General features: G+C 40.2%; 1 protein-coding gene across 14 annotated transcripts in view; it reads left to right on the forward strand.

Moving 5' to 3' along the window:
* Window positions 1-8,245: 8,245 nt before the first annotated feature.
* ABCC12 (ATP binding cassette subfamily C member 12) overlaps window positions 8,246-24,318 on the forward strand; it is an 82,731-nt gene continuing 66,658 nt past the window's right edge. For 3 of the 14 annotated variants that reach the window (XR_005355838.1, XR_005355839.1, XR_005355841.1), the window contains exon 1: window positions 8,246-8,507. The gene's annotated coding sequence lies outside the window, so the exon portion shown is untranslated. Of the gene's footprint in view, window positions 8,508-13,843; window positions 13,958-16,768; window positions 16,876-24,318 lie in introns of those variants that run through there. The other 11 variants (XM_038531121.1, XM_038531128.1, XM_038531125.1 and 8 more) reach the window with 8 other exon arrangements.

The raw sequence follows: 24,318 nt of genomic DNA on the forward strand, positions 1-24,318 counted from the left end.
ATGGTGCAAGAAAGAATGTTCTAAGCAGAGAGAACAGCAAACAAATCCTCCCCAGGAAAGAACTATGACAGGCTGATGCAATCCTTGGACCAAAAGGAGGACTAAGCCCGAGTCCCAGAGTTAGGGAGACGTGTAATCCCCTCTGTCCCCTTCCTGAGGTTCTTAGGTAGCCCCTGTTTCCCTTCCTAGGCCTTTTCCTAGGTGAGTGTCTATTCTCTCTTAAAAATCTCTTTGCCTAGTTTATCTCGTACCCCTTATCTTTTTCTTCTTAGGCCCTGAAGAGTGCCCGGGAGTCCCTCCTGCGCCCATCTTGTCCCAACCCCCGGGGTCACAGAGCTGCTTATCTGCAAGTTGAAAGTGACTCTATTCATCCTGCCCTTCCCCCTCCCAGAGCTGCTGTGGGGTAACTGCATGCATCACCTGTGAGAAGGAGGTTCACAAACTGAGTGCCATGTAGCCATCCATGATACTTGGTTTCCCTAGACCAGCTGTAGTGGCCATATTTTCCCTGCCTTGGCCAGCAGATGGCAGGCTCTTCCCAAAAATTAGGGGAGAGCCTGCAGGTTTCAGATCCAGAGCCCCTGAGCATCCACCTGGGGAAGTGTGGATCCCTGACACACAGCACAGAAGACAGAGCCTCTTTCCACCTTCCCTGGAAGGAGCTTCTCCTAGTGGGATAATTAGAATTACCCACGGAATCTTTAAAGCATCGATGTCCACTCCTTGAGGTTCTGATTCATTGGTTTAAGGTGAAGAGTGAGTGAGTCCCGGGGTTTTTAAAACTTTAAATGAATTTAATGTGAAGCAAAACTTGAGAACCATTGGCTCCAAGCAGCAAAAAAACAGAACTTATTGAAAAATCATGTGTATACTTTTACAGTATTAGTAATATTTTATTTTTTAAGCCAAGTGGTTAAGTCTAGGACTTTGTTTTCTTTAAATAATTCTTTTTTTTCTTTAAATAATTCTTAAATATATAATTTTGTGCATCTGAGCTATTTTGTAATAAAAGTTTAGAAATTAATATTTGATATTGCAAAAATCATTGTAGTGAGTGGATGTAGAACTTGGTTCTACTTCCTTACATTTATGTAATGGTTTGTTGTTATGTGTATTCTCAGTTACCTCCTGGTGCAGAGGGGATGAGAGTATTTTTGGTGCTCAGTTTTTTAAAAAAAATTTAGTCCTTGATTTAATTAATTAATTAATTAATTAGTTTTAATTTTTAAAATTCCAGTTAGTTCCCATACAGTGTAATATTAGTTTCAGGTGTACAATATAACCTCCTGGTGCAGAGGAGATGAGAGTATTTTTGGTGTCCAGTTTTTAAAAAAAAAAATTTAGTCCTTGATTTAATTAATTAGTTTTAATTTTTAAAATTCCAGTTAGTTCCCATACAGTATAATATTAGTTTCAGGTGTACACTTCCATACATCGCCTGGTGCTCATTGGAGAAGGACAAACATTATATGGTCTCATTCATTTGGGGAATATAAAAAATAGTGGAAGGGAATAAAGGGGAAAAGAGAAAAAATGAGTGGGAAATATCAGAAAGGGAGACAGAACATGAGAGACTCCTAACTCTGGGAAACGAACTAGGGGTGGTGGAAAGGGAGGTGGGCGGGGGTTGGGGTGACTGGGTGATGGGTACTGACGGGGGCACTTGACGGGATGAGGACTGGGTGTTATGCTATATGTTGGCAAATTAAACTCCAATAAAAATAAAAAAAATAAAAAATAAAAAAAAAACAAGTGTACTCCTTAATCCCCATCACCTATTTTCCTGTCCCCCACCCACCTCCCCTCTGGTCATCATCAGTTTGTTCTCTAGAGTTAAGAGGTGCCCAGGGGTTTTAAAGGACCTAATTTATCCTCAGGTCGAGCCTTCTCCTATCTAGCCTTCCTCCTGGTCAAATGCGGTGAAGAACTTCACACAAGCTATGCGGTGTGGTCCACAGTGACAACAGGTAGATGTACAGATGAAAAGAGGCAATAGTGCCACTGGCCCCAGCCCTGCCCTAACTTGACCCCAGCTCTGGACACTCCATTTTAAGGGGAATGCTGCTAAATGGAGGCTGTTCAAAGGACAGCACCAGGGAGCCAAGTTCATTCTTCATTTTCCTGAAGGGCTTCTTCTGGAAGTTATTGCAAAGGTCAGCTCCAGGCCCTGGAGCTGTTCAGGACAGATGTTCAGGTTTACTGGAAGCGTCCCACTAGGGAGTAGCTCGTTTGAGGGGTAGGGAACTCCCAATGGCTGGAAGCCTTCTCTGACACTGACCGCTCTCCTTGGTGTAGGGTGAGGGGGCATGGAGCGTTCCTCCAAGGCTGAGTGCTGGCAGGGATTCTGCATGTGTGGGAAATTGGATTGGATAACTTCTTTGGGGATAGATGATGCTGAGATGCAATTATAAACATAAAGTTGTCTTATGGCAGGGGCTCTCAGACTTGAATGAGCACCAGAATCTCCTGGAGGGCTAAAACACAGCTGGCTGGATCCCACCCCTGTACCTCATGATTTAGTGGGCCTGGGGCTTAAGAATTTGCCTTTTTAGCAAGTTTTCAGATGTTGCTGATGCTGCTGATCAGGGACCACACTCTGAGAACCCAGAGGTTAACCAAGATTATTCTGTCCTAGGTGATCTAGACAGGGGGGATTTAAACCCTCATTTTAATGTGTTCTTCAAAGTTTGTGTATTTCCAGGCCACTTTTATTTTTATGACTTCTTTTGATTCGGACCCCCTGAACATTTCAGTGAACAATACAGACTCTCCTTTCTTCCATCATGTTGACCTGAGAGACCCTATCACTTTCCTTTATTTCCTTTATACTTGTAGATGATGTCAATGAAGTTTTGGGCCAAGGGAGGGGTTTCTTTTTTTTTTTTTTTTTTTTCTAAGGGAGGGGTTTCTATCCCAGTAACTCAACAACTTTCAATTGAATGTCGGGCACCATCTTCTTAAGGAGTCTCTCTATCTCTATCCCCTCAGGCTCCAGTGTCCTCCATTCCAATATCCTCTGTGTTCTTCCCATCCCTAGCTCCCAGTTCCTGGACATGTGTTATACAGAGCAGTTCAGTTCTTGATTTTGATGCCTTTTCCTGCCAGACAAGACACCAGGGTCTCATAGTCTACCCCAGGAGATGTAACAAAGCACTTCTGTAAACAAAAACAGTCTCCACCCTATGATACACTATGGTGCCAGCTGTTAAGATAGTAATATTTCACCCCATTATCCTAAATGTCTCCTATTCTATTCTCCCTTGACTCATTTAAATAACTCTGTGGAATTCAATCTTGTCAGAGTCAGAAACAACTTCAGAGACTGTTAGTCTGGATGTTCCCTAGCCTGTGGTCCATGGACCCTTGAGCTAGATTCAGAGGATGCATGAATTTGGATGGGGAAAAATTGTGTCTTTGTTTTTACTAACTGAAATTTAGCATTTTCACTGATTATGAATAACAAACTATAATAGTATCATTACCTGTGACTTCATCACAAACAGAATCATAGATATTCTCAAATCTCATTTCATTTGTTTCAGGTGTCTGAAAAATACCATTTACGTGCATCACTGCTTTGAATTGTAGTAGTTATTAGACCTACTGCTAGATCATTTTATTTAACACACCAACATAGAAACATACATATTACAACATCCAACTTTTGGTTTTTTGATAACCATGTGTCATTATAATTGATTTCCTTCACAGTCCTATGTACCTTATTTTATACGGTAGATGCTTCTGAGCATCTATTCTGAGCATCTATGAGCATCTACCGTCCCTATTCTGAGGGACGCCTGGGTGGCTCAGTGGTTGAACATCTGCTTTTGGTTCAGGTCGTGATGCCAGGGTGCCGGGATTGAGTTCTGCATCGGGCTCTCTGTGGGGAGCCTGCTTCTCCCTCTGCCTGTGTCTCTGCCTCTCTCTCTATGTCTCTCATGAATAAGCAAATAAAATACTTTAAAAAAGAAAAAAGAAACACTATTCTGAGAACACACTAGAATGCCAAAGAGACCTATGGCACAAAATAAGTTAAGAACCCTGATTTAATTCAGTTCTAGATTTTATAGAGGGAAATAGAGTCCCGGAAAGAGAAGGTACCTTGCCTGCACCACTGGCTTTTAATAACCTGGCTTGAAACTCGAATCTGAATCAGGCACGAAAGGAATTGAGAAGAAGGGACAGGCAGGCAGCGAGGGCTAGGCATAAAGGCCTTACTCCAATAGTGTGGTCAGGCATGGTCTGCTCAGCGCAGGCGTGGATGGGATAGCCCTAGTTCTGATGCCTGGCCTGCCCATACTGAGTTCTGGTCACCATTGCGACAAGTGTGAGCAATATCGGGGCAAAACCATTTCTCATTACAGCAAAGAGAAGTACAACTTTCTGATTTAATAATGATATTTCTTGCTAGATTTTTGGTTCCCAAGTGCTTTGTCATATGAATTCTTGCAACAATTGTACTGATATGAGAGCCTCAGTCCCACTCTGTACTCGTTGAAATGTTCCCCACCTCTTCTCCCCACACTCATCAATACACCTCGTGGTTCTGGGGTTGTGCCTGGTTCATGACTTAGAGCTTACAGACGTCATTTCCCAGTATTGCATGCCGTAAGGTTGTGTACTGTGTGTTGTTAGAGATAGCTGAAAGTTTTCACTCTGAGCTCCTTAGTGAGAGGAAGGAACAAAGATATTTTAGATCTTTACAACTCAGCCATTAAAGAAAAAGTAAAGTTGTTCACAATAAGCCAAGTTTTTTCCTGGTCCTGAGAAGGGAGGGCCACCTTTCTTGTGTCTGTGGCTTTTGTACTCACAAGCTCAGCTCGGAGCCAAGGGGCTTGCTCAGGGCCAGAACTCATGCTTTCTGCCTAACAACATGTTTTGTCTTTCATTAGAGAGCTTGTCCTCTGATTGTCACAGGCATGTGTTTCTGCTTCACTAACCTATGTTTGTTTTAAAAGCCCATTCAAATTCCAAACCACTTTCCAAATTCATTTGACATTGACTTTGTTTGGTCTTCCTCCTATAACTCTTTCCTTAGTTCATAAGGCAAACAAACAAAAATGAAAAAACTCAAGCCCCTTCCTTTAGTGAATAGCTTGAGTACTTCCACTGGACAGATTCCAACAGCAACTCAGGTAGGAAGGGATGCTTATTTCTCCAGAGATCCTGCTAATTTTTTTAAAAAATTATTGTTCGCAAATAATAGCTACCATGTATTGAGTGTTTGCAATGTTTGAGACACTGTGTTAAGCACTTCCCTTAACACTATCTAATCCTCAATTAACTTACAATGCTTTGAAGTTAGTGTTCTCAGTTCGTCATAGTTGGAGAAATTGAAATTTAGAGATTTGAGCTCAGATCTGATTCCAGAGTCTCTATTTTTAACCACTATATGGTACTGACTCTGCAATGTCACACACTGATTTTTGTGTGTGTGTGTGTATATATATATATACACACACACATACATATATATTTTTAAGGTTATTTACAAGGGCATCTGGGTGGCTCAGTCAATTAAATGTCTGCTTTTGGCTCAGGCCATGATTTCAGGGTCCTGGGATCCAGGCCCAGTGGGGAACCCGGCCCCACCCAAGTAGGGCTCCTTGCTAGGAACCTGGGGTGCCTGTTTCTCCCTCTGCCCCTCCCCCTGCTCATGCTCCCTCTCTCTCAAATTAAGAAATAAAATCCTTAAAAAAAAAGTTATTTACAAAAATGTTTTTGAAGTTGATCGAGCTCCTGTCTTTTATGGTTTATTGAAGATATGCCAGTAAAGGACGGGATAGGAAGAATTTGAGAGAGACTTGCTTTGGAATAAAAGCCTCACAGAACTGCAGAGCTGGAGAAATGATCAAGAGGAGTGCTCCTGAAACCTTCCACCCAGCACCACCGTCGGTATTTGGGTGTGCAGACTCCTGATACACACATTTATATTTATTCACAAATGATGTACAGCATATGCATGTATATCACTGTTGCATTATATTCATACACAAAAATATTTTTGTAAGGATGAAGAAGAATATAGAAAGGAAGGATTTTTTTTTCTTAAAAGATTTTATTTAGGGATCCCTGGGTGGCACAGCGGTTTAGTGCCTGCCTTTGGCCCAGGGCGTGATCCTGGAGACCCGGGATCGAATCCCACGTCGGGCTCCCGGTGCATGGAGCCTGCTTCTCCCTCTGCCTATGTCTCTGCCTCTCTCTCTCTCTCTCTGTGTGACTATCATAAATAAATAAAAATTAAAAAAAAGGAGTACACTTAAAAAAAAGATTTTATTTATTCATGAGAAACACAGAGAGAGAGGCAGAGACATAGGCAGAGGGAGAAGCAGGCTCCATGCACCGGGAGCCCGACGTGGGATTCGATTCCGGGTCTCCAGGATCACGCCCTGGGCCAAAGGCAGAGACACTCAACCCCTGAGACACCCAGACGTCCCTAGAAAGGATTTCTAATATTTTCTTCCTATTCTCCGGTGGGTTCTCTTGTCCCCCTTCAGCCCCAGGGTGGGGGGGGGGGGTCTATGTCCTGCTCAGATCTCAGTGCCCCGGCCTTCCCTGGGTGTATGCACTGTCTGGGACAGGAGCTTGTCTGTTCATTTCTTCAGGCCTCCCATTGGCAGAGACAGCACAACCCCCTCCACCATTTCACTCCAGAATCAGTGGCCTGACAGGCCAAACAATCATCTTTATGTAGCACCAAAACACTGTGTGCCTCGGTAGAGATCCATCTCTGCCAGACCTTCCGCGAACTTGGGGGAAAAACTACTCATCAATCTGCTGTAAACTTGACAGCATTCCGATCTGTTTGGAAATTGTGAAAACGAGTCCGCGCTGTGTTTCAGAGACCTCCCGAGGTGGCTGTGAAGATCAAGTGATAAAAGTGAGAAGAACTTCATGATACACAAAGGGCTCTACAAATGTCAAGTGATATTATTAGCAATGATTTGCATTTATGCAGCAAGGAATGGAGGCAAACAGAAGGGGACCCAGACCTGCATAAGGAGAGCTTCTGAAGGCCAGCCCGCCCCCCAGGCCAGGGAGCCTTCCTCCCTGTATCTTTTTCCACCTGGCAACTGTGGACAGACCCTCCACATTTCCCACCTCCCTTGTGGGCAAGGAAGCCAAGTACGACATTGGGTGGGGGCAGCCTCCCCTGAGATCTACATCCCCAGGAAGTGGAGGAGGCAGAAACAGCCAGCAGGGGGAGGGATTGACCAGGATAAGAGTAAGAAGAGGATTTGGACCAGCTTGAAATACTACCGTAAAATGTGACATAAAATCCATGAGAGTTACCTGGGGGAAGTTTTCTAAGGTGGCTAAATAACTTTTTTAAAGATATTATTTATTTATTCATGAGAGACACAGAGAAAGGCAGAGACACAGGCAGAGGGAGAAGCAGGCCCCATGCAGGGACCCGATGTGGGACTCAGTCTCAAGACCCTGAGTTCATGCCCTGAGCCAAAGGCAGATGCTCAACCACAGAGCCACCCAGGTGCCCCGGTGTCCAAATAATTCTTAAAAAATGGATCCAGATTTGTCATTTTGGAATTTAGAGATTTGCTTGCTCCCAACCATTCCCTGGCCAGCATGGAATTTTTCAGCCAACTCTGAGCAAGGTTCTCTGTGGCCAGGCCCTTGAAGGATCTCAAGACATCCAAAAAGACCTGCCCTCCAGAGTTTGTAAAGCTTGGAGTGAGATAAACAGGAAGCTTGTATGCAAGAATTAGCTGACAGTGCCAATCCCTGACTTACCTTTCATTTAATTCAAGAAAAAAAAAAGAGCTCAGATTGCCTTTTAGTTTTGGATAAATGAATGAGATTTCCTCTGTTTTGAAGATTGGATATTCCAGCCCCCACCCCACAGCCCCTCCACCCCCACCCCATCCTCTGACCTCAGAGTTGCTTTACCTTTGCAGGAGCATGGACAGGGAAATGCATGCCTTCTGGGAGGGAGGTCCCTGACTGGGAGTCAGGAGACTTGGCTACTGGTCTCAGCCTTTCCCCAAACCTTACCTGATTCTTTACCTCCTCACCTGTAGAGTAGGGGCTGGTGAGGGGCCTTTACTCTCCTTTACTTATACAAAGCTATGATAGGACAGGCTAGGAAGGGGTCGCTGTGCAAGCACATCATATGAACTTTGGCTGTCACTGAAGGAACAGGACAGGGCAGTGCCCTTTAAAGTGGCAGAGGGAATGTTGGTCCCCCAGAGTTCCCTCCACACGTGTGGTGGGAGCGACAGTTGAATGGGGCAGTTGGAGAGGAGGGCTCCAGGCAGGTGGGACAAAGAACTGAGGCAGTTGGAGAAGAGGGCTCCAGGCAGGTGGGACAAAGAACTGAGGCAGTTGGAGAAGAGGGCTCCAGGCAGGTGGGGCCAAGAACTGAATCTGAGGTCCGTGGAAGAAGACTCAGGCACCTGGCACCAGGCACCACCCGCTGAGCCCCATGACTTCGGATTCTTCCTCCTCATCCTCTCCTCCTCAGGACGCTAGCATTTCCTGCCCAGGTAGAGCTTCTCTGTAGCCATCCGCCCCCAGTGCTCTTGTCTGTCATCCCCAGGACAGGCTGTGGTGGGTGACACCACATGCAATGCGACTGCCCATGTGGGAGTTGGCAGGGACCTGCGGCCTCCCAGAGCAGAAAGGAGGCTTGGGGCACTTGTATTTTGGGAGCCCACTGGTATGTAAAAGACAAAGTAGAGATGCCAAGTCAGGATATCCAAATCTGTGACATACAAAAGCTTACTTTGAATAAACAAAGTCTTTTAACATACACATATATACACTGTACTATTCACCATTTAATCACAGGATTTATTAAAAAAAAAAAAAAAACCTGAAATTCATGGTGCACGGCCATGTGGTTTACACAGGTTCTAAGATGGGAGTTGTCATCTTCCCTCCATCTTGTCAGAATGCCTCTGTACCTGAATGCGTGACCTCATGTGGAGACACCATCACAGGTCACTGTGTGGGGCCCTCTGGGAATGAGAAGCCTTGAGCAAGGCCCCTACCCCCATCCCTGGCCCCCAGGCTTAGCATCCTCTCGTGCTTGCGTTTCCTCCTGCCCTCTCTCCACCACCTGCCTCCTTCCAACAGCAGCCCCTGCTCTCAGGTCTGGTAGCGGGTACGTTGGTGCTGGGGACCACCAGACAGAGCCTCTCTGAGCTGGAGACTGGTCAGGGCCTGGAGGAAGGGGCTAGGGGAGTTGGGGATGAGGATGTGAGACCATCGGATACTGGTAATTTGGGTGGCTTGAAATTAAGAGTGGATTTATTAAGAAAGCAAGAGGAACTGTAGTCTCTTATCTGGGAAGGACTTTATGATTAACAGTGTATCTGCCTCTGACTGATGCAGGGGAATCCTAAGAAAGGACTTCCATAGGCACAAAGGAAAACTAAGAATCCAATTTTCAAACGAGAATTGTTACTTGTTAATTTTCTGGGTTAGAGAGGCAAAAATGGAACATAATTTTGTAAAGTGAGTACATGTGGAAAATACTTCTTCTTGAAACACCCTCTAGATATCTTTTGTGCTCCCCTTTGGAGAGCAAGGATAGAGGAAAATGAATCTACTGTAAGAGAAAGAGCAGTGCAAATGTGAGGATAAATGTCAAGTCCCCCAGAGCCACAGAGTCAGGGAGACAGTAAGGAACGGTGGGGATTGTGGCAAATTAAATCATGTATGCTCTGCCAGAAAAGGCTTGTGGCTGCTCAGTGTGAGGAGATCGTAGCCATGTGGGCATGCAGAGCTCCTGATTTTTTGTCACAAGCCAGAGGTCTTTTTTTTTCTTTTCCTTTTTCTAAAAAATTAATTTATTCATGAGAGACACAGAGAGAGAGGCAGAGACGCAGGCAGAGGGAGAAGCAGGCTCCCTGTGAGGAGACCGATGTGAGATTCGATCCCAAGACCCCAGGATCATGACCTGAGTGAAGACACTCAACCACTGAGCCATCTAGGTGTCCCGGTCTTTTTTTTTTTTTTTTCTTTTAATATAATATCCACTAATTCAAAGTCAGAAAATTTTAAAAGTACAAGCCAAATAAAATGGACCTACAAGTTATATGTGGCCCATGACCCACTAGTTCGTGTCCACTGCTCTAAACAGAGACCTTCCTGCTTCTTGCCTTGTCAGGTCCATTGAGGTCAGGTTAGGAATGCCCTGCCAGAAAGCAGAGGGATGCACGGGGGACCTTCTTCCATCTCCTGCCAACCCTCAGATGCTCTGAGTGGGGAAAAGCTGCCAGGAACAGAGTCATAATGGCTGCAGGGGCCCTGGCCTGGTCCTGTCTTCCCTCCTTTCAGCTCCCATCAGGGGCTCCCACCCCCACCCCCTGGCTGCCAGCAAGCAGATTTGCCGCTCCAGGCAGCTCCTCACTCCTGGCAGAGGATGGCACGACAGACGGAGATAGAGACGTTAGCCAAAGCAGACTTCCTGATTTAAAAATTCTCATTTTCCCTTTGGGGCTGCCAAATTTAGCAAGGTGCCATTCCTGTTGCAACGCTTCCAAGCCGTCTTAGGTAATCATAACTCTGCATTCCCTGTGGAGTGCTCAAGGAAATTACTTCCCAGCACCAATTTCCTACGCACTCTGATTATCTGAACATGGCCAGGGAGGCCTGGTCTCCTGGTTGGCATCTTGGAATCCAGACCCCCTAAGACAAGCTGAAGACAACTTTCAATCCTGAGGATAGGATTCTTTGCCATTAGGAAAGTGAGAAAAATTATAGAGGTCAGAGTAACGGTTCTCCATGGATGGTGAAGCCCACACTCTCAGGAAGAGGATCTGGATCATAGAGACCGGGGCCATTTAGTTTGGACAGGAGAGCAATTGCAGATGATTTGCTAGGGGTGGGCAGAGGGACACAGAGATCGTCCTCACATGTCTGAGGGCACATAAAGGGGGCATAAATGTAGCCTGCCTGGCACCTGTGCTCAGAGTGACTACTGCAGGAAAATCACGTTCAGTTCCACAGAAAGGAAACAATCCATTCCCTTTAGGGCTATTTCTTTCTTTCTTTCCTTTTTTTTAATAATAAATTTATTTTTTATTGGTGTTCAATTTCAATTTGCCAACATACAGAATAACACCCAGTGCTCATCCCGTCAAGTGCCCCCCTCAGTGCCTGCCACCCAGTCACCCCCACCCCCCTGCCCTCCTCCCCTTCCACCACCCCTAGTTCGTTTCTTTAGGGCTATTTCTTGAAAAAAGGTTTAAACTTTTTATTTTGAAATGATTTTAAACCACATAAAAGTAACAACAATAATGCTAAGAAATTCTATCTACCCTTCACTCCGAATTGCAAATTAACATTTTGCCACATTTGCTTTCACATTCTCCCTCTATGCATAATTATTATTTTTCTGACACGTTTGGGAGTAAATTGCAGACATTTTGCTCCATTATCTCTAAATACTTTAGTATATATTTCCTAAGAATAAGGATGTTCTCTTACATAACCATAATTACCACAATTATTAATTGTCAAATTGTACAATTATCAACATCAGAAAATTTTATTTTAATGTAATACTATTTTATATCCTATCGTCCATATCCAAGTCCCCCAGTTGTTCCAAGATAACATCCTTATTTATTTATTTATTTTCCTAGTCTGGGATCCAATGCAGGAATGGGTATCGCTTTTAGCTGTCAAGTATCTTTAGTTGCTGTTAATCTGGACCATTTCCTCGCCTTTCATTGTCTTTCATAATACAAACAATTTTAGAGAGCACAGACCAGTGGTTTTGTCCAATGTTCCTTTGGGTTTGTCTGATATTTCCTCTTGACTAGATTCAGGCTATCCATTTGTTTGTCAGAATACACATGAGGGCTGTCTTGAGGAGTGACTGGGATCCGTGGCCACAGCTTGCTGAATCATGGCCTGATTGGCTGGAAGGAAAATTCTCACTTGAGACACTGAATTTTCCATGGCTGATTTCTTCTTGGATCCTTTTAATTTTTGGATTCTGTGATTTCTGTCTCCCCCAAGTAATTTCAGTTGGCTTTCAGAACTTGTATTGAGCTCTGTCTTCTTTATTAGCTTTCTACCTCTGGTTTGCTCAGACTAATCTTCTGCGCAGCCCTCAGGGCACTGCAGGCAGGGCAAGTGGCCCAGAGGCAGTGGAAAGCCACGGGCAGCTGGTCAGGGACCATGGCTTAGCTGTTCAGGCTCATGTTGTGACAGTAACAGGGAGGACAACAATCTAGTAGAAAGACTGCATGCAAGGCTGTGACCATGACCAGATTTCCCTCCTCTTTTCTCTCTGGCCAGGGCTGGATTGCATTTATTTGAGGAGCCAACGACCCATCCAAGGATGAGAGGCCAATTTCTTTACTTTTCTCGGTCTGAACATCCCTGAGCATCCCCCTTCATTATCTTCCTGAGGCAAATCCTGAAAAGCCCAGGGGCTGGAGGAAGGGGATGCTGCTCTTGATGCTTTGGGTAGAGAAAGCTGTGAAGGTCATTTTGGTAAACAGACAAGTGGAAGTCTCGTGGGGAAGGCCCTTGGGGTGGGTGGGGGGACTTTTGCCCAGGGTTGGGTCTATGCAACCACTGTCTATATAATAGGTAGGAGCAGATCTAAAGCCCTTCACTGCTGTTCCCAGGCTTGCCCACATGGTGCCCTTAAGAGCCTCACTGTACAAGCACCACACCCCCATCTCAGCTCAATGCCTCACCTGAGCTTTCTCTCAAACTCTTCTTCTCACCTCTCCTCTTTTTTCCAGCCACCCAGCTGTAGTGTGACTTCCTGTAAGAGGTTCTTCCTAACTCCCTCCTCCTCCCACATCATACTGCTCTCACCTTCCTCAAAACTTGGATAGCACAGGTGGTCTGCATTACTCCGGGACACTGAGCACAGACAGCCTGCTTCCAGAGTTTGCATTCTTAAATATATGGTGAAATATTACAACGTCATGGGGCAATCCCTGCATAATTGCCCGATCTCATTCCTTTGCCTCCCAGAGGTAACCACCATCTTGAAATTGGTGTATATTTTCTCACTCATTTTTAAAAAGTAAGCTATTTTTTTTAAAGTAAGCTATTTTTAAAGAACAGTTTTAGGTTACAGAAAAGTTGTGAAAACAGTGCAGAAGATTATTAGATCTTACATTAGTATTAACATCTTGCATGTGTGCTAAGATTAATGAACAAATATTGATACATCATTATTTTTTAAAAAGATTTTATTTATTCATGAGATACACACAGAGAGAGGCAGAGGCAGGCTCCACGAAGGGAGCCAGATGTGGGACTCAATCCCGGGACTCCAGGATCACACCCTGAGCCAAAGGTAGATGGTCAACCGCTGAGCCACCCAGGCATCCCAATACATCAATATTGACTAATATCCATACTTCATTTAGTTTTCCTTAGTTTTTCCTTAGTTTTTACCTAATGTCTCTTTTGTTCCAAGATCCCATGTAGGATTTCGTCACCATGATTCCTTAGGCTCCTCTTGGCTGTGACCATTTCTCAGATTTTCCCTGTTTTTTTTTTTTTGTTTGTTTGTTTGTTTGTTTGTTTTGTTTTTGGTGACCTTGACAGTTTTAAGTAGTGCTGGTCAGGAATTTTGTAAAATATTCCTCAGTTAGGGTTTGTCTGGTATTTTTCCTATTAGACTGGAATTATGGGTTTTAGGGAGGAGGATGACATGCCATCATATCAAGGGCACAGAGTATCACCGTGACTTATCACTGTTGATACCAACCCTGATCACCTGGATGAGGTAGTATTTGTCAGGTTTCTTTACTGTCGAGTTATTCCTTTTTCCCCTTTTCCATACTGTACTGTAGTCTTGGGAGCACTGTATTCTAGTTCATAGAGCTCTTTCTTGCAGGCCCATATCTTGGCAATTCTGATACTTCTGTGTCTGTATACTGGCACTGAATTAAGTGAATGGCTGGTGAATGCTGAGAGCCAGGTTTCTCACTTTTGGAGTGGGAGTTTACAGGTAAGCAGGGGGAAGAGGTTAGAATTATGACAATTACAGTAATGGGTTACAGTTGAAGAATCAGTAGGAATCCATGTTTACATTAAATATATTCATATGGCTGCATATAGAAATAATTTTAGATATGTCTATAGATGCTTCCTTGCTCTGTCTAGAAGCCAAGGGGGTCTAGAAGCAACAACATCCCAGTAACCAAGAACATACCTAGTACTCATATCTTGGTTTCAAATACTATTTTCCAGGAAGAGGAATCAAGTTTCCTTGGAGAAACGGAATTTTACTACAAATATATTTATCAGTAAATGAACATATTATTGTTTTGCAAGTATGTGAACTTTACACAAGTGGTTATTGGAATGTATGTATTTTCTTGCAATGCTTTTCCCCCTTTCAATTTATCATGTTTAATTCTCACATGTACTCACATGTTTAATACTCACACGCAGATTTACATTCATTTTTATTGAATAGTAATATATGGTATTCATATTATACAACACACCCATTTTCCTATTGATGAATATTCAAAATGTTACAAACAGAGCTCCTATAAATATCTTTATAGAGGTGCCACTGAGATATTTTTACATGAGATTCTGTCTTCTATGGATTGTCTAAAAAGTTTTTTTTTATTTAAATTCAATTTCGTTAACATATACTATATTATTAGTTTCAGGGGTAGAATTTAGCGATTGATCAGTTGCATATAACACCCAGTGCTCACTATATCAAATGCCCTCCTTAATGCCCATCACCCAGTTATCCCATCCCCCTCCCACATCACCCACACCCTGCCAGCAACCCTCAGTTTGTTTCCTACAGTAAGAGTCTCTTACGGTTTGCCTCCCTCTCTGTTTTCATCTTATTTCATTTTTCTTTCCCTCTCCCTATATTCATCTATTTTGTTTCTTAAATTCCATGTATGAGTGAAATCATGTGGTATTTGTCTTTCTCTGACTGACTTATTTTGCTTAGCATAATATCCTCTAGTTCCATGGATTGTTTGCTTCTGTTTTTCCAGATTGAAGTTCAGTGTTGACATTAGTATGATTGAAAAGAGGCTAGCAGAGGTAGGGGAGCATTTGTGAGGACAATGAAAGTGAGCACGCAAAGTCTGTGGCTACTCTGTATGGGACTCCTGGAACACACAGAATTGGTTCTGAACATTTATATACCTACTGAGGGGAATTGCTGGCTATGTTAGTAAAATAATCTTGAACTTGATCAGATAATGCCAAATTGCTTTATAAGTTAGTTGTACAATTTATACTCCTATCAGCAGGGTTTAAGAGCTGCTATGATCCATATACATGCCAAGACTTACAATTTTCAGACTTTTAAATATAACCTATCCGAAGAATGAGAAATAGTTCTTACTGTGATTGTGGCTTTAATGCATACTTCCCTGATACTCAGAGATTGAGCATTTTTGTGTCTGATTATTTGGCTTATCTGTGAATTGCCTGTATATATCTTTTGCCCACATCTCTAATTGATTATTCTTTTGTTATTGATATATAGAGCATTCTTTGTAACTTTTGCATACTAATTCTCTGCGGTTAAGTGAATCGCATTTATACCAGCATGTTGCTTCACTTTTTAATCTTTAAACAATGTTTTAAAAATTTCGATCTTTTAAAAATTGGGTCTTTTGATTAACGTGACTTGTTACTAAAAACAAAACAAAACAAAACTATGACTTGTTACTGTTGATGTTGACCTTGGTGACCTGATTGAAGTAGTGTTTGTCAGGTTTCTCCACTGTCAAATAATTCTTTTCTTCCCTTTTCCATATTGCACTACACTCTCGGAAGCACCATATTCTAGTTGATCAAGTTGTTGCTCAAAGAGTTGACAATTCTGATACCGTTAGCATGGTAGTTCTTTTTTCATCCAGTTACTTCCAATCTATTTGTGTCTTTATATTTAAAATCCATTTCTTGTAGGCACCATATCATTGCTTCTTGCTTTTACATCCATCCTGACAATCTCTAGTTTTTAAGTGAAGTGTTCACTCCTTATTTATTATTTATTTATTTATTTATTTATTTTTAATAATAAATTTATTTTTTATTGGTGTTCAATTTGCCAACATACAGAATAACACCCAGTGCTCATCCCGTCAAGTGCCCCCCTCAGTGCCCGCCACCCAGTCACCCGCACACCCTGCCCTCCTCCCCTTCCACCACCCCTAGTTCGTTTCCCAGAGTTAGGAGTCTTCCATGTTCTGTCTCCCTTTCTGATATTTCCTACCCATTTCTTCTCCCTTCCCCTCTATTCCCTTTCACTATTATTTATATTTCCCCAAATGAATGAGACCATATAATGTTTGTCCTTTTCCGATTGACTTATTTCACTCAGCATAATACCCTCCAGTTCCATCCACGTCGAAGCAAATGGTGGGTATTTGTCGTTTCTAATGGCTGAGTAATATTCCTCGGTGTCCATCGAAAGATGAATGGATAAAGAAGATGTGGTTTATGTATACAATGGAATATTACTCAGCTATTACTCATCCATTTATATTTAATGTAATTATTGATATGGTTGGGTTTAAGCCTATGAGCTTGCTATTTGTCTTCCACTTACCCCTCTTTTTTATTCTTCTGTTCCTCCTTGCCTACATTTTGGGGTTGATCTACTATTTCATGCTCCATTTTATTTTTTTGATTGAATTCTTAGCTTTAAGTCTTTGTTTATATTTTGTGTTGTTTTTCCCCCTAGGGCTAACACACTATGCTGTGATTTACATTTTCACATGTGTTATTGTGTGCTTATTTTCCAGTCTGTTTGGGGAAAAAGATAAATAAGTGGAAAGTTTTCCCAGAGGAGAAAGTGTCCGAATTGAGCCTTGAAGGCTGAACAGGAATTTGTCAAGTGAAGGGAAAGATGTTACATAGTTCCAGGTTGTGGCAGTGGTGAGTGTAAAGACAAAGAGGAAGAAGTAACTGACAATTTGTTCAGGGAGCAATAAGACATGTGGCATTGCTGAAGCACAGTGTTAGGTGGTGCAAATGGAGTGTTGAAAAGAAGTTTAGGGAGTTCCTATTTGAATTAGAAATCTAGAGGCTGGCTCCATGGTATTCATGTCATTAATATTCATTAATTGAATGAAGAGATTTTGAACAGAATTATTGCCTATAAAACATTTGCCCCCTCCAGTTGTTTATAATGCCTATTTCCATTTTGGGGGATTTTGTCTTTTTGAAGTGAAGACATTTTAATTTTCAAATTCTATTATGAGAAAGAATATATTATTCTAAATGAGTGCTTCCTGTAATATAACATATGCAAGGGGTTTCCCAGGGTAACTGGAAAAAATGGGGCATCAGTTTCTCTGTATCCAGACTGCCCTAGATGAGATAGTGCCACTGATATTATATATACTTTTCTTTCTGTCAGCTTTATTGAGAAATAATTGACACATAATATAACTTATTTTATTATACACATAAATGTGTACAACATGTAGATTTGATAGACTTTGTTGTGAAATGACTACCACAGTAACATACCTCCATCACCTTACATGAAAATGTTTACGGTCCACTCTTTTAGCAACTTTCAAGAATATATACAGTACTGTTAACTATAACCACCATGCTGTACATTTGATCCCCAGAATTTACTCATTACTAGAAGATTTTACCATTTGACCAACATGTCCCCATTTCCTCTACCACCCAACCCCTGGCAACCACTGTTCTACTCTCTGTTAGCATGAATTTAACCTTTTTAGATTCTACATATAAGTGGGTATCATATAGTATTTACCTTTCTCTGTCTGACTTCCTTCACTCGGCATAATTCCCTCCAGGTTCATCTTTGTTGTCCCAAGTAGCAGAATGTCCTTCTTTCTCGGTGCTGAATAATATTCAATTATATATGTACATCACTTCTTCTTATTCCATTCATCTATAAGTGGACACTTGATTTTTTCATATCTTGACTGTTGTGAATGATGCTGCAATGGATGTGAAGGTGCGGATATCTTTTCAAGATCCTGATTTCATTTCCTTTGGATATATACCCAAAAGTGAGATTGATGAATCATATGGCAGTTTTACTGTAAATCTTTTGATAAGTTTCCATACTGGTTTTCATAGTAGCTGTACAAATTTACATTCTCATCACAGTACACAAGAATTCCCTTTTCTCTATGTTTTTGTCAACACTTGTTACCACTTGTCTTTTTGATGACAGCCATTCTAACAGGCATGAAGTGCTATCTCCTTGCAGTTTTGACTTGCATTTCCCTGATGATTAGTGATGTCATGTTGAACACCTTTTTATGTACCTGTTGGCCATTTTCTTTGGAAAAATGTCTATTCAGTTGCTCTGCTCATTTTTTAATCACATTTTTTGTTTTATTTTGCTTTTGAGTTGTAGGGGTTCCTTATAAATCTTGGATATTTACCCTTTATCAGACATGATCTGTTCATTTTTTTCCCCATTCTGTCAGTTGTCTTTTTATTTTGTTGGTTTTTTCTTTTGCTGTGCAGAAGATTTTAAGCTTGATGCAGTTCCACTTAATTATTTTTGCTTTTTATTTTGCTTTTGCTTCAATATCACATCCAAAAGATTATTGCCAAGACAGGGAGCTTTTTCCTTTGTTTACTTCTAGGAGTTTATGGTTTTAGTTCTTATGTTTAAGGCTTTAATCCATTTCAAGTTAATTTTTGTGAGTGGTGTTAAGATAGGAGTCAAATTTTATTCATCTCCATGTGATTATATGGTTTTCCCAATACTTTTTATTAAAGAGAATATCCTTTTCTCATTGAGTATTCTTGGATCCCTTGTCAAATATTAGTTGACTGTATATGCAAGTATATATGCATATGTATATGCTTATTTGTGGGCTCTCAATTTTGTTCAATTGGTTTATATGTCTGTTTTTATGTCAGCCATATTGATTACTATTGCTTTGTAGTATAGTTTGAAATCAGGAAGTGTCATGCCTCCAGCTCTGTTCCTCTTTCTTCTTTGGCTATTTAGGATCTTTTGTGTTTTCATACAAATTTTAGAATTGTTTATCTTTTTTTTTTTTAGAATTTTTAATCTATTTCTGTGAAAAATGTCATTAGAATTTCTATGAGGATTGCATCAAATCTATAGATAACTGGCATGGCATGGACGTTTTAATATTAATTTTTCTGATCCATGAGCATAAGATAGCTTTCCATTTGTTTGTGTCTTCAATTTCTTTCCTCAAAGTTGTTGTAATTATCTGTGTACAGATCTTTCACCTCCTTTGTTAAGTTTAGCCACGAGTATTTTATTGTTTTTGATGACGTTGTAAGACTTTTATTTCTTTTCATATATTTCTTTTTAGTATATAGAAACACAACTGATTTCTGTATGTTGATTTTGTATCCTGCAACCTTACTGAATTTGTTGATTAGTTTTAACAGTTTTTTTTTTTTTGTAGTCCTTAGGATTTTCCATATATAAAATAATATTATCTGCAAGCAAGGACAGTTTTACACTTTTCCAATTTAGATACCCCTTATTTCCTTTTCCTGCCTGATGGCTGCTATGGTTAGGACTTCCAGTACTATGTTGAATAAAAGTGGTAAGAGTGAGTATCTTTGTCTTCTCTCTGATCTTAGATGAAAAACTTTCAACCTCTTGCTTTGAGTATGATGTTAGGTGTGAGTTTGTTATATATGGCCTTTATTATGTGGAGGTATATTTTTTTCTATATCTGTTTTATTGAGAGTTTTTATCATAAACAGATGTTGTATTTTATCAAGTAATTTTTCCACATCTATTAAGATGTATTTTAATGTATTAGATGATTTTTCTGTATTTCTTGAGATGATCATATGATTTATATTTTTCATTCTATTAATGTGATGTATCATATTTATTGATTTGCATATGTTGAACCATCCTTTCTTCCCAGGGATAAATCCCACTTGATCATGGTGTATGATTTTTTTAATGTGTTGTTGAATTCAGTTTGCTAATATTTTGTTGAGAATATTTGCATCTATATTCATCAGGGTATTGGCCTGTAGTTTTCTTTTCTTGTAATGTCTTTATCTGGCTTTAGTGTCAGGGTAATGCTTGTCTCATAAAATGAGTTTGAAGGTAAAATAGCTCCTCTTCTATTTCCTGGAGGAGTTTGAGGAGGTTTGGCATTAATTCTTCTTTAAATGTTTGGTAGAATTCACTAGGGAAAATATCTGGTCTTGGACTTTCTTTTGGGCGGTAGTTTCAATCACTGATTCAATCCTCTTATTGTATTGGTCTGTTCAGATTTTCTATTTCTTCATTGTTAAATCTTGGTAGGTTGTGTGTTTCTAGGAATTTATCAATTTCTTCTAGGTTATCTAATATGTCAGTGTAAGGTTGTTCTAATAGTTTCTTATGGTCATTTGTATCTCTGTGGTATCAGTTGTAATGTCTACTTTTTCTAATTTTATTTATGAATCTTCTCTTTTTCCCTTTAGCTTAGCTAAAGGTTTGTCAATTTGCTTATCCTTTCCAAAAAAAAACAAAACAGTTTTTAGTTTCATCAATCTTTTCTATTGTTTTTCTGGTCTTTATTTATTTCTGTTCTGATCTTTGTTATTTCCTTCTGCTAACTATAGGCTTAGTTTGTTCTTCATTTTTTGGTTCATTGAAGTGTAAAGTTAGGTTATTTGAAATCTTTCATTTTTCTTAAAGTAGACATTTATCACTATAAACTTCCACTTGGAGACTACTTTTGGTGCATCCCAGAAGTCTTGGTATGTAGTTTTTCTACATTGTTTGTTTCAAGATTTTTTTTTTCATTTTCCTTCTGATTTCTTCTTTGACTCATTGGTTGGTCAGAAATATGTTGTCTAGGGATGCCTGGGTAGCTCAGTGGTTGAGTGTCTGCCTTCCGCTCAGGGCATGATCCTGGTCCTAGGATCAAGTCCCACATTGGACTCCCTGTGAGGAGCCTGCTTCTCCCTCTGTCCGTGTCTCTGCCTCTCTCTCTGTGTCTCTCATAAATAAATCAATAAATCTTCAAAAAAAAAAAAGAAATGTGTTGTCTAATATCCATATATTTGTGAGATTTCCAGCTTTCTTTTATTATTGATTTCTAGTTTCATACCATTGTGGTCAGAAAAAATACTTGGTATGATTTCAATCTTCTTATATTTGCTAAGACTTGTTTTGTGACCTATCATGATATACCCTTGAGAATGTTCCATGGGTTCCTGAGAAGAATATGTATTGTACGGTTATTGGACATAATGTTCTGTATATATTTGTTAAGTCCACTTGATCTAATGTGTAGTTCAAGCCAGTGTTTCCTTATTGATTTTCTGTCTGGATTATATAGCTAATGTTGAAAGTGGAGAATTAAAGTTATCTCCTATTATTGTATTATTGTCTATTTCTCCCTCAGATCTGTTAGCATTTGCTTAATATATTTACATGCTTCATTTTTAAAACATATCATCTGTCTATATTTATACATTTATATATATCATCTGTCTATATACATTTATATATATTTATATATGGATAAATATATATAGGATTGTTATATCTTCTTGATTAATTGATCATTTTATCATTGTGTAGTAATTTTGTCTCTTGTTATAATTTTTGGCTTAAAATCTATTTTGTTTGATATAAGTACAGCTGTGCTTGCTGTCATTTGTTTTCCACTTGCATGAAATACCTTTTCCATTCCTTCACTTTGAGCATATGTATGTCTTTAAAGCTGAAATGAGTCTTTTGTAGGCAGCACATAGTTGGGTCTCATTTTTTTCATACAGCCAGTGAAGAATTTAATCCATTTACATTTCATATATTTATTGATCGGTAAGGATCAATATTAATGCCATCTTATTGTTTTCTGGCTATTTTGTAGTCCATGTTCCTTTCTTCCTGTTTTACTGCCTCCCATTGTGAATTGATGATTCTCACAGTGATATGCTTTGATTCTTTTCTCTATCTTTTGTAAATCTTCTGTAGGTTTTTGCTTTGTGGTTACTTTAAGGCTTACATAAAACATTTTATGGGGCTCCTGGGTGGCTCAGTCACTTAGGTGTCTGCCTTTGGCTCAGGCCATGATCTCAGGGTTGTGGTATTGGGCCCTGTATCAGGCTCCCTGCTCAGCAGGAAGTCTGCTCTGCTTCTCCCTCTCCCTCTACCTCTCCACCGACCTCATGCTCTGTCTCTCTCCTTCTCTTTCTCAAATAGAATCTTAAAAAAATCATTTTATAGATATAATAGTGTATTTTATGCTGATAACAACTTAATTTTGACCACGTACAAAAACTCTACCATTTTTACTCCTCTATGCTATGCTATTGATGTCACATTTTGTTCTTTTTATATTATATATTTATGAAAAATTATTGTCTTTTAACTTTCATATTAGAATTGTTAACACACGACCATATACACTATTAGAGTATTCTGAACTTGACTATATGCTTACATTAGTTAGTATGTTGCATATTTTCATGTTACTAATTAGTATTCTTTAATTTCAGCTTAAAGAATTTCTTTCAGCATTTCTTGTTAAGGCAGATCTAGTGGTGATAAACTCCCTCAGCTTTTGTTTGCCTGGGAAAGTCTTTATCTGACTTTCATTTCCGAATAATAGCTTTGCCAGTTAGGGGATTCTTGGTTGGTAGGTTTTGCTTTTGTTTTTCTGGCACTTTGAATATATCATCCCACTCTCCTGGCCTGTATGGTTTCTGCTGAAAAATCACTAATAGTCTTACGGGGATTCCTTTGTAAGTTACAAGCTTCTTTTCTCTTGTTGCTTTTAAGATTCTCTGTTTGATTTTTGACAGTTTTATTGTAATATGTGTTAGAATCTCTTTAAGTTGAGTTTCTTTGGTGAACTATGAGCTTCATGAACTTGGCTATTCAAATCTCTACCCAGTTTTGGGAACTTCTCAGCCATTATTTCTCTTTTTTAATTTCCCAATTTTTAAAAAAAAATTCTAGTAAGTTAACATATAGTGTAATACTGGTTTTAGAATAGGATTTAGCAATTTGTCCTAGCCATTATTTCTTTAAATAAGTCTTTTGCCTCATTCTCCTTTTTTTCTTTTGATGATATCCTATGGATTGCATAGGCTTTCTTCACTCTTTTTAAACTTCTTTCTTTGTTCTCTCCTGACTGGATGATCTCAAAGTTCTTGTCTTCTAACGCGTAGATTCTTTCTGTTGTTGATACTGTTTCACTGTTCATTTTATTCATTGTATTTTCCACTTCCAGAATTTCTGTTTGATTCTTTTAATAATTTTTGTCTCTTAAACGTCTCATTTTGGTCATGTGTTGTTTTCCTGATTTATCTGAATTGTCTTTCTGTGTTTTCTTGTAATTCATGGAGTTTCCTTAAAACAGCTGTTTTCATTTCTTTATTGGGTTAATTGCAGATTTCCATATCTTTGGGAAGATTATTATTGTCCTTTGATGGTGTCATATTCCCTTAATTATTCATGCTCCTTGAAGTTTTGCATTGCTGTCTTCACATTTGAAATATCAGTTACCTCCTCCAATCTTTACTAACTGCCTCTGGGAGAGAAATACCTTCCATGGTCCTTGCTAGGGTGACTAGGGCTTTCTTAGAACTTCTTTGGTTACACGAGCTCCATACTTCTTGCTCTTTCTTGTGGCAGAATTCTTAAGCCTATATGTTTTCTCTCAATCCTGCAGAGCACTGGAATGGGTGCTGACAGCCTCCCTCGTATTTTCCCAAAAGTGGTAATAAAGCTCAAGTTTGTGGTCTCTACCTAGCCTACCTATTTGACATGGTTTTTTGTGCATGCTTACTAGCTGTCTGTCAAAGCTTCCCCTCACTGCTGCCATTGACAGCATGCCAGCCACAGGATGGGTATGTGTATAGATGAGGCATGTGGAATGCTAGGAGTACCTGGAAACCAGTACTGAGCCATGTGTGAGTGAGATGTCCTTAGCGACTCAAGGGCAGGTTTCTTGATGTGGTCTGTGATGCAGGATCCATGTCCTTTAATGCTCTCCAAGGGTCCTACGTACCTCCTAGCCTCTTCCTGCTTCTCTCATGTAGCTCAGAATTTAGTTCTCTGAATGTGGTGAAAGAGAAATAGGCTTCTTAGTCAGCATCCTGCATAGCTGGATTACCAGCTCTGGAAGCCAGCTCTCACTTTTGCCTGTGAAAGAAATCATGGGCTGAGAGGATCTCTTTTGGCCCTAAGCTATGCTGCCTTGAGGGAGGAGTGATGTGCATAAAGTCAAACTATTCCTCTTTCCTTCTCCAATACATCCAAATTTATATTGTTTTGCTCCAATGATGTGCTGGAAATTCTCCACTGACAACTGGGACTTCCCCAAATGTTCTTTCGTCCTTAGTGATTGTCTAAGGCAAAATTTCCTGGGG

This window comes from Canis lupus, chromosome 2, assembly GCF_011100685.1.
Source record: "Canis lupus familiaris isolate Mischka breed German Shepherd chromosome 2, alternate assembly UU_Cfam_GSD_1.0, whole genome shotgun sequence".
Classification (NCBI taxonomy): Eukaryota; Metazoa; Chordata; class Mammalia; order Carnivora; family Canidae; genus Canis; species Canis lupus.